The sequence below is a fragment of the Nycticebus coucang genome, chromosome 5 (genome assembly GCF_027406575.1).
Source record: "Nycticebus coucang isolate mNycCou1 chromosome 5, mNycCou1.pri, whole genome shotgun sequence".
NCBI classification, from domain to species: Eukaryota; Metazoa; Chordata; class Mammalia; order Primates; family Lorisidae; genus Nycticebus; species Nycticebus coucang.
The window spans coordinates 70,239,891-70,251,212 of NC_069784.1; positions in this window are offsets into that span (position 1 = coordinate 70,239,891).

The window sequence follows — 11,322 nt, forward strand, 5'->3', positions numbered from 1 at the left end:
TTGTGATAAAACATATTAACAGAATGGAGGAAAAAAATTTATGCCAAAAATATATTAGAAAAAATTCAACATTCTGTAACAAAAAACAAAAACACAAATAAAAACAAAAACCCGAAACACATTCAGTCATAAAAAGGAAGGAAATCCTGTTATTTGTAACAACATCGATGAATCTGGAAGGCATTTTATTAAGTGAAGTGAGCTAGTGTTAGGAACAGAAATACCTCTTAATCTTACTTATTATGTGGAATATAAAAAAGTCAAATTTATAGAAAAAGAGAGTACAATGGTTGTTACCAGAATTTGATGTTAGTGTGAAAAGAATTGGGGAAATGTTGTCAAAGGAAACAAAATTTCATGTAGGAGGAATAAGTTCAAGAGTTATATTATATTTCATTGTGTCTATATTTAATAATATTGTATACTTGAAAAATCATAAACAATAGATTTTAAGTGTTCTTACCAGGCACACACACACACATACACACAAATAAGTATGTGAGGTAAGGCATAGGAACTGGCTTCAGCATTTACTCACTCCTCAATGTATACACATATTAAAATGCCATTTGTGAATTATAAATGCAGTATATACAATTTTTCTTTCTCAATTAAAATATAAAGAAAATGTTGGGTGTGTCTGTAAACTTAGCATTACTAGTGGATGAGAATGAAGGGCTTCATTTCATAGAGCAATTTGGTACTACCTAGACAAATTGATAATATAACTATTACAATCTAATAATACTCTAGGAAATATTTTCCAGATAAATATTTACAGAGATTCATAAGGGCATTTGTGTATTATGTGTATGCATATTTATTTCTGTGTTGTTTGTGTCCGTGTGTGTGTGAAGACAGATAGAGAGACAAAGGAAGAATTATTTTCTTTTCTTCTATTTATTTATTTTTTTATTTTATTTTATTTTTTTTCTTGTTGGGATTTTTTTTTTTGTGATTTTTTTTTTATTAAATCATAACTGTATACAATGATATGATTATGGGGCATCATACACTCACTTCATAAACCATTTGACACATTTTTATCACAGTGGTTAACATAGCCTTTCCGGAGTTATCTCAGTTACTGTGCCAAAACATTCACATTCTACATTTACCAAGTTTCGCAAATACCCCTGTAATATGCACCACAGGTGTGATCCCACCGATCCCCCTCCCTCTACCCACCCCCCCCTTTCCCACTTCCCCCTATTGTTAAGTTGTAGCTGGGTTATAGCTTTCATGTGAGAGTCCCAAATTAGTTTCATAGTAGGGCTGTGTACATTGGGTATTTTTTCTTCCATTCTTGGGATACTTTACTAAGAAGAATATGTTCCAGCTCCATCCATGTAAACATGAAAGAGGTAAAGTCTCCATCTTTCTTTAAGGCTGCATAGTATTCCATGGTATACATATACCACAATTTATTAATCCATTTGTGGATCGATGGGCACTTGGGCTTTTTCCATGACTTAGCTATTATGAATTGGGCTGCAATAAACATTCTGGTACAAATATCTTTGTTATGTTGTGATTTTTGGTCTTCTGGGTATATGCCCAGCAGAGGAATTACAGGATTGAATGGCAGATCTATTTTTAGATCTCTGAGTGTTCTCCGTATATCTTTCCAAAAGGAATGTATTAATTTGCATTCCCACCAGCAGTGCAGAAGTGTTCCCTTTTCTCCGCATCCACGCCAACATCTCTGGTCTTGAGATTTTGTGATATAGGCTAGTCTCATTGGAGTTAGATGATATCTCAAAGTAGTTTTGATTTGCATTTCTCTGATGATTAAAGATGATGAGCATTTTTTCATATGTCTGAAGGCCGTGCACCTGTCTTCTTCAGAGAAGTTTCTCTTCAAATCCCATGCCCAGCCTGCGATGGGATCCCTTGTTTTTTTCTTGCTGATGCGTTTGAGTTCTCTGTGGATTCTGGTTATTAAACCTTTGTCAGAGATATACCCTGCAAATAACTTCTCCCATTCTGAGGGCTGTCTGCTTGCTCTGCTTACTGTGTTCTTAGCTGTGCAGAAGCTTTTTAGTTTGATCAAGTCCCAGTAGTGTATTTTTGAAGCTGCTTCAATTGCCCGGGGGGTTCTCCTCATGAAATACTCACCCAGACCAATTTCTTCAAGGGTTTTCCCTGCATTCTCCTCTAGTATTTTTATAGTTTCATGTCTTAAGTTTAAATCTTTAATCCAATGAGAGTCTATCTTAGTTAATGGTGAAAGTTGTGGGTCCAATTTCAGTCTTCTGCAGGTTGCCAGCCAGTTCACCCAGCACCATTTGTTAAATAGGGAATCTTTTCCCCACTGAATGTTTTTAATTGGCTTGTCAAAAATCAAATAGCGGTAAGTAGCTGGATTCATCTCTTGGTTCTCTATTCTATTCCAGATATCTACTTCTCTGTTTTTGTGCCAATACCATGCTGTTTTGATCACTATTGATTTGTAGTAAAGTCTGAGGTCTGGTAGTGTGATTCCTCCTGTTTTGTTTTTATTTCTGAGTAATGTCTTGGCTATTCGAGGTTTTTTCTGATTCCATATAAAACGAAGTAATGTTTTTTCAAGATCTTTAAAATATGACAGTGGAGCTTTAATAGGGAGTGCGTTGAAATTATATATTGCTTTGGGTAGTATGGACATTTTGATAATGTTGATTCTTCCTAGCCATGAGCATGGTATGTTTTTCCATTTGTTAACATTTTCAGCTATTTCTTTTCTTAGAGTTTCATAGTTCTCTTTATAGAGATCTTTCACGTCTTTTGTTAGGTAAATTCCCAAATATTTCATCTTCTTTGGCACTACTGTGAATGGGATAGAGTCCTTAACTGCTTTTTCAATTTGACTGTTGTTGGTGTATATAAAGGCTACCGACTTATGAATGTTGATTTTGTAACCTGAGACCCTGCTGTATTCCTTGATCACTTCTAGGAGTTTTGTAGTAGAGTCCCTAGTGTTTTCCAGATACACAATCACATCATCTGTGAAGAGCGAGAGTTTGATCTCTTCTGACCCTATATGGATACCCTTGATCGCCTTTTCTTCCCTAATTGCGGTGGCTAAAACTTCCATTACAATGTTGAAAAGCAATGGAGACAATGGGCAGCCTTGTCTGGTTCCTGATCTGAGTGGAAATGATTCCAATGTAACTCCATTCAATATGATATTGGCTGTGGGTTTGCTGTAGATAGCCTCTATCAGTTTAAGAAAAGTCCCTTCTAGACCAATTTTCTTGAGTGTTCTGATCATGAAGGGATGCTGGATATTATCAAAAGCTTTTTCTGCACTGATTGAGAGAATCATATGGTCTTTGTTTTTTAATTTGTTTATGTGCTGAATTACATTTATAGATTTACGTATATTGAACCAGCCTTGAGACCCTGGGATAAAACCAACTTGGTCATGATGTATAATTTGTTTGATGTGTTGCTGGATTCTGTTTGTTAGGATCTTGTTGAATATTTTTGCATCTATATTCATTAGTGATATTGGTCTATAATTTTCTTTTCTTGTTGGGTCTTTTCCTGGTTTGGGGATCAGGGTGATGTTTTCTTCATAGAACGTGTTGGGTAGTCTTCCTTCTTTTTCTACATTTTGGAACAGGTTGAGTAATATAGGTACTAATTCCTCTTCAAAGGTTTGGTAGAATTCTGACGTGAAACCATCTGGTCCTGGGCTTTTCTTTTTAGGGAGGTTTTATATAGTTGATGCTATTTCTGAACTTGATATGGGTCTGTTCAACATTTCCACTTGATTCTGGTTAAGTCTTGGAAGGTGGTGTGCTTCCAAGTATCGGTCTATTTCCTTCAGATTTTCATATTTCTGAGAATAAAGTTTCTTGTAATATTCATTAAGGATTTTTTGGATTTCTGATGAGTCTGTGGTTATTTCGTCTTTGTTGTTTCTGATTGATGATATTAGAGATTTTACTCTTTTTTTCCTGATTAGGTTGGCCAGAGGTTTATCTATTTTATTGACCTTTCAAAAAACCAGCTTTTTGATTTATTGATCTGTTGTATTATTCTTTTGTTTTCAATTTCATTTAATTCTGCTCTAATTTTGGTTATTTCTTTTCTTCTACTGGGTTTGGGGTTGGAATGTTCTTCCTTTTCCAGTTGCGTGAGATGTCCCATTAAGTTGTTAACTTCCTCTCTTTCCGTTCTCTTGAGGAAGGCTTGCAGTGCTATAAATTTCCCTCTTAGAACTGCCTTTGCAGTGTCCCAGAGGTTCTGATAGTTTGTGTCTTCATTGTCGTTTTGTTCCAAAAAATTGGTGATTTCTTTCTTAATCTCATCTCTGACCCAGCTATCATTCAGCATAAGGTTATTTAACTTCCATGTTTTTGTATGGGTATGCAGATTCCTGTTGTTACTCAATTCAAGTTTTATTCCATGATGGTCCGAGAAGATGCATGGAATAATTTCTATTCCTTTAAATTTACTGAGGTTAGACTTGTGACCTAAAATGTGGTCAATTTTGGAGTAAGTTCTGTGGGCTGATGAGAAGTATGTGTATTCAGTTTTGTTGGGATGAAATGTTCTGTAGATGTCTGCTAAATCTAAATATTGGATGGTTAGGTTTAAATCTAAGATTTCTTTGCTCAGCATCTTTCTGGAGGATCGATCCAACACTGCCAAGGGAGTGTTGAAATCTCCAACGATTATGGAGCTGGAAGAAATCCAGTTACTCATGTCTGTTAGAGTTTCTCTTATAAATTGAGGTGCATTCTGGTTGGGTGCATAGATATTAATAATTGAGATCTCATCATATTGAGTATTACCCTTAACAAATATGAAGTGACCATTCTTGTCCTTCCTTACTTTTGATGGTTTAAAGACTACTGTATCTGCAAATAAAATTGCAACACCTGCTTTTTTCTGATTACCATTTGCCTGAAATATGGATGACCATCCTTTCACCCTGAGTCTGTATTTGTCTTTTAAGTTGAGATGTGACTCTTGTATGCAACAAATATCTGGTTTGAGTTTTTGTATCCAGTAAGCTAACCTATGCCTCTTTAGAGGACAGTTTAAGCCATTCACATTGATGGAGAGTATTGATAAGTCTGGTGGAATTTTGGGTATCGAGTTTTTCAAAGGTCCAGTGGACATTTTTAATCCTTTCGCCAGTGTGGAAGTTGGAGTTTGATCCGAAGATTCTGAGTGAGTTTACTTTTGTGGTATAGGATTGGGTTGGCCATTGTGGAGGATAGGTCTGAGAACATCCTGAAGACCTGGTTTACTTATGGCAAATTTTTTCAACATATGAATGTCATTGAAGTATTTAATTTCTCCATCATAGATGAAACTCAGTTTAGCTGGATACAAGATCCTGGGTTGAAAGTTTTTTTGCTTTAGGAGATTAAAAGTTGATGACCGGCCTCTTCTTGCTTGAAAAGTTTCAGCAGAGAGATCTGCAGTTATTCTAATATTCTTACCTTTGTACGTTATTGTTTTCTTTCGCCAGGCTGCTTTGAGAATCTTCTCTTTCATGTTAACTTTAGTGAAGCTAATTATGATATGTCTGGGAGATGGCTTATTGGGGTTGAATCGTGCTGGGGTTCTGAAGCTGTCTGCTATCTGAATTTCAGATTCTCTAGGCATGTCTGGAAAATTTTCTTTCATAATTTCATGTAGAAGGGCCTCTGTGCCCTTGGTAGCCACTTCATCGTTCTCCAAAATTCCTATAACCCTTATGTTGTTTTTTTTTCGAATTATCTGAGAGTTCTCTGAGTGAGTGATCCGTTTTTGCTCTCCATTTCTCTTCCTCTTTGAGAGATTGGGAGCGTTCGAAGACTTTATCTTCAAGGTCAGAAATCCTTTCTTCTGCTTGCTCCATTCTGTTACTGAGGGATTCTACTGTATTTTTCATATCTTTGAGGGCTGTAAGTTCTTGTTTCAGTGTGTCTAAGTCTTTGGTGGTTTTGTCTTTAAATTCATTAAATCCTTGAGACAATTTTTGAATTTCTCCTCGGATTCCTAATTCCATTTTATTAATCTTGTCTGCAAACCAAATTCTGAATTCGACTTCTGACATCTCAGCCAGTTGTTTATGAATGGGATCTTCAATCACATCTGCCGTATCTTTTCTTGGGGGGGTTGATCTATTCTGGTTATTCATGTTACCAGAGATTTTCTGCTGATTCCGCCCCATGGTTTACTCCCTTTGGTTTTTCCCCTGGGGTTTTATCGAGGGCCCTTACAGTGTTGTGTTCTGAGAAACTGGGGCCCTGTCTGGTGTGGTGGAGCAAAGTGGTTCTGTCTTGTTTTCAGCTGGTTTCTGTTCGATCCTATTGCAACTTCTACTCTGGCTTGAAGTCTCAGCTGTGTGGAAAAATCAGCAATTAAGTCACCCCGCCTGCCCACCTCTGGCCCCAGTTGGAAAAGGAGAATCAAACCTTCCTACAATCGCACACCCAGGGCACCGCCTGAAAAGTCCTCAGTCTATTAGCCCAGTTCAAAAGGTCCGAATCAACTGTCTCAATCGGCACTTGTCTCGGGTGGAAGGGTTCAAGAGGTCTCTGGGAACTGGATCACAGGGGCCTGGTGACTCCTCTGACACAGCTCACCCCAGTGCAGTGTGGAGTCAGGAGGAGCCACCCAGCAAACAGAGCAGTCTGGGAAGGTTGACGTCTCCTTCCCCACTTTGCCCCTCCGTCGGACCCAGTCACTGGTATCTCTGCAGATGGCTAACCCAGTTGCCTGCAGTGAACAGACACTCCAGGGGTTTGCACCTGCCTGAATCGCAAGGAAGTCTGCCAGGCCCCCGCAGACTGCCGCTATCTAGCAGGAGGAGATGGGGCCTGACATCTTTGAGTGTTTGATGCAGGTGATGGGAAGGAGGTGTTCACTCAGGCTTAGCCCCGTCCCTGATGGATGCTGCTAACAGAACAGAACAGAACAGACAACTTTGCGGGGTTCTGTCTCTGTTCCTGTCGAAATCGCCTACAGAAGACGGGCTGTTTTGAGTTCAAACATCTTTGCTGCTGGAGATTTGCGTCTGAACACCTCTCTGGGTCGGCCCTGCCCTGGAAGCTTCCCGGGTTTGTGAGCTGTGTCGCCGGTGGCCGCCTCTGGTTGCCCAGGGAGACAGGGGGTGTGGCCTCAGAATATCCAGAAGTGAGCGTTCTGCCGTTAAAGAAAAAACGGCTGTTGATCTACCTCCAGGGAACTGCTGCTCTGGTGTGGGCACTCAGGCGACCCTTTTCTCCTCTGTCCCGCGCCCCAGAGTCAGCACTGAGCGGCCGCAGTTTGTGCTGGGTACACACCCCTTAAGAGATCCCCCAAGAATCAGAACTCTTGGGGGATGGGCCCCCAGACCCCAATTGGGAGTGGGGGGGGGGAAGCTAGAGTTTCATTCAGTTTTACGCAATACTCCGGTCCGGGGAGGGCTCCTGCACTGCACCGCAGGGAAGTGCTGCCAAGGCTTGATTTCCCCTCAGCAGAGTGCCCTCTCCTCGCTCATGTATCCCAGAGTCAGCGCTGACCTGACGCAGCTCAGGCACTGTGCACTCCCCTCAAGAAATCACCCAAGGAGCCGAACTCCTGGGGGATAGGCCCTCAGACCCCGAGTGAGAGTAGGGGTTCTCAGCTCTCAGCGAGGAGGCCAGAGTCTTATTCAGTCTTGGGCCCCGTATGCCCGGGGAGGGTTGGTGCACCGCACCGCAGGGAAGTGCCGCGAGGCGTGACTCCCCCTCAGCCCGGTGCCCTCTCCTCACTTGCGTGCCTCAAAGTCAATGCTGACCAGTCGCAACTCGGGGACTGTCCACTCCCCTTGAGAAATCACCCAAGGATCCGAAGTCCTGGGGGACAGGCCTCCAGACCTCAGTGGGCGGGAGGGGAGCACTGGGGATTCAGGGTTGCCGGCAAAGGATTCCCAAAGTTTTATTCAGCCCTATGTCCGGCAGGAGAACGCCACGGCACCCCAGTAGGGGAGGTAGGTCCAGTTTTTAGAAGGTCTCTCCCGTGGAGTGTAGTGGGAGGGCCTTTAATTTCTGCCCGCTTGTTCAATTGTTGGGCTCTTGAGCCGGTCTCATGGGGGAGGGGGACTCCCGTCCGCTTGGTGGTGGATTTTGTACCTTTTGTTTGCATCCTTGTGATCACAACTTGCCTCAGCGGTGTTGATGTGCGTTCTTCAGCCTTCTCTCTTGGTGAGGCTCAAGTCCACCAGGATACTTACTAAATTCCTGTCCCTTAACTCTCCTTCTGGACGGGAGCCTTTGTTGAAAGCTGGCTTCAGTCCGCCATCTTGTCTCCCCTCCCTCCTATTTATTTATTTTTTATTGTTACATCATAGCTGTGTACATTAGTGCAATCAAGGGGTACAATGTTCTGGTTTCATATACAATCTGAAATACTCTCAACAAACTGTTCAACGTAGCCTTTATGGCATTTTCTTAGTTATTGTATGTAGACATTTCTATTCTGCCTTTAGTAAGTTTCGCCTGTACCCATTCTAAGATGCACAGTAGGTGTGGCCCCACCCATTAACTTCCCGCCACCCTAACCTCCCCCCTTCCCCTTCCTTAGCCCTTTCCTCATAGTCTTGTGCTATAGTTGGGTTATAGCCTACATGTGAAAGCTATAATTTAGCTTCCTAGTAGGGCTGAGTACATTGTATACTTTTTCTTCCATTCCTGAGATACTTTGCTAAGAAGAGTATGTTCCAGCTCCATCCATGTAAACATGAAAGAGGTAAAGTCTCCATCCTTCTTGAAGGCTGCATAATATTCCATTTATTCCATGGTATACATGTACCACAATTTGCTAGTCCCGTGGGTCAATGGGCACTTGGGCTTCTTCCATGACTTAGAAATTATGAATTGGGCTGCAATAAACATTCTGGTACAAATGTCTTTGTAATATTGTGATTTTTGGTCTTCTGATTATAAACCTAGTAAAGGAATTATAGGATTGAACGGCCGGTCTATTTTTAGGTCTCTAAGGATTCTCCAAACATCCTTCCAGAAGGAACATAGTAGTGTGTATTCCCACCAGCAGTGTAGAAGTGTGCCCTTTTCTCCACATCCATGCCGACATCTCTGGTTTGGGGATTTTGTTATGTGGGCTACTCTTACTGGGGTTAGGTGATATCTCAAAGTAGATTTGATTTTCATTTCTCTGATGATTAAGGATGATGAGCTTTTTTTCATGTGTTTGTAGATCGTGCGTCTGTCTTCTTTAGAGAAATTTCTCTTCAAGTCCTTGCCCACCCTGAGACGGGATTACATGTTCATTTCTTGCTACTATGTTTGAGTTCTCTGTGGATTCTGGTTATTAGACCTTTATCAGAGGTATAACCTGCAAATATTTTCTCCCATTCTGAGGGCTTTCTGCTTGCTTTACTTACTATGTTCTTGGCTGTGCAGAAGCTTTTTAGTTTGATCAGGTTCCAGTAGTGTATTTTTGATACTGCTTCAATTGCCTGGGGAGTCCTCCGCATAAAATATTCACCCAGGTCGATTCCTTCAAGAGTTTTCCCTTCACTTTCTTCAAGTATTTTTATAGTTTCATGTCTTAAGTTTAAATCTTTTATCCAGTAAGAGTCTATCTTAGTTAATGGTGAAAGGTGTGGGTCCAGTTTCAGTCTTCTACAGGTTTCCAGCCAGTTTACCCAGCACCATTTGTTAAATAGGGAATCTTTTCCCCATTGAATGTTTTTAATTGGCTTGTCAAAGATCAGATAACGGTAAGTAGCTGGATCCATCTCTTGGTTCTCTATTCTGTTCCAGACATCTACTTCTCTGCTTTTGTGCCAGTACCATGCTGTTTTGATCACTATCTATTTATAGTACAGTCTCAGGTATGGTAGCGTGATTCCTCCTGCTGTGTTTTTATTGCTGAGTAATGTTTTGGCTATTCAAGTTTTTTTTTTATTCCATATAAAACGAAGAATTATTTTTTCAAGATCTTTAAAGTATGACAATGGAGCTTTAATAGGAATTGCATTAAAATTATATATCGATTTGGGTAGTATAGACATTTTAACAATGTTTATTCTTCCCAGCCATGAGCATGGTTTGTTTTACCATTTGTTAACATCTTTAGCTATTTCTTTTCTTAAAGTTTCGTAGTTCCCTTTGTAGAGATATTTCATGTCCTTTGTTAGGTATACTCCTAAATATTTCATCTTCTTTGGCACTACTGTGAAAGGAATAGAGTCCTTGACTTTTTTTTCAGCTTGGTTATTGTTGGTATATATAAAGGCTATAGATTTGTAGGTGTTGATTTTATAGCTGAGACATTGCTGTATTCCTTGATCACTTCTAAAAGTTTTGTTATAGACTGCCTGGTGTTTTCCAAATATATGATCATATCATCTGTGAAGAGTGAAAGTTTGATCTTTTCTGACCCTATTTGGATACACTTGATCGCCTTTTCTTCTCTAATTGCAATGGCTAAAACTTCCATTACAATGTTAAAGAGCAATGGAGACAATGGTTCCTGATCTAAGTGGAAATGATTTCAGTTTAACTCCACTCAATACGATATTGGCTGTGGGTTTGCTGTAGGTGGCCTCTAGTAGTTTAAGAAATGGCCCTTCTATACCAATTTTCTTAAGCGTTCTGATCATGAAGGGATGCTGGATAATATCAAAAGGTTTTTCTGCATCAATTGAAAGAATCATATGGTCCTTATTTTTTAATTTGTTTATGTGCTGAATTACATTTATAGATTTACATATATTGAACCAGACTTGAGACCCTGGGGTAAATCCCAATTGGTCGTGGTGTATAATTTTTTTAACGTGTTGTTGGATTCTGTTTGTTAGAATCTTATTGAGTATTTTAGCATCAATATTCATTAGTGATATTGGTCTATAATTTTCTTTTCTTGTTGGGTCTTTACCTGTTTTGGGGATCAAGGTGATGTTTGCTTTGTAGAATGTGTTGGGTAGAATTCCTTCTTTTCCTATATTTTGGAAGAGGTTTAGTAGCATAGGTACTAGTTCTTCTTTAAAAGTTTGGTAGAATTCTCACATAAAGCCATCTGGTCCTGGGCTTTTCTTTTTAGGGAGATTTTGTATAGTTGATGCTATTTCAGAACTTGACATAGGCCTGCTCAACATTTCCACTTCATTCTTGCTAAGTCTTGGTAGGTGTCTTATTTGGGTTGAATCATGCTGGTGTTTTGAAACTGTCTGCTATCTGAATTTCAGAATCTCTTGGCATGTCTGGGAAGTTCTCCTTTCCCTCCCTTTCTTTTTGTGTTTGAGAGTTTGGGAGCGTTCAAAAGCTTTGTCTTCAATATCAGAAATCCTTTCTTCTGCTTGCTCCATTCTGTTACTGAGGGATTCTACTGTGTTTCTCAGATATTTGA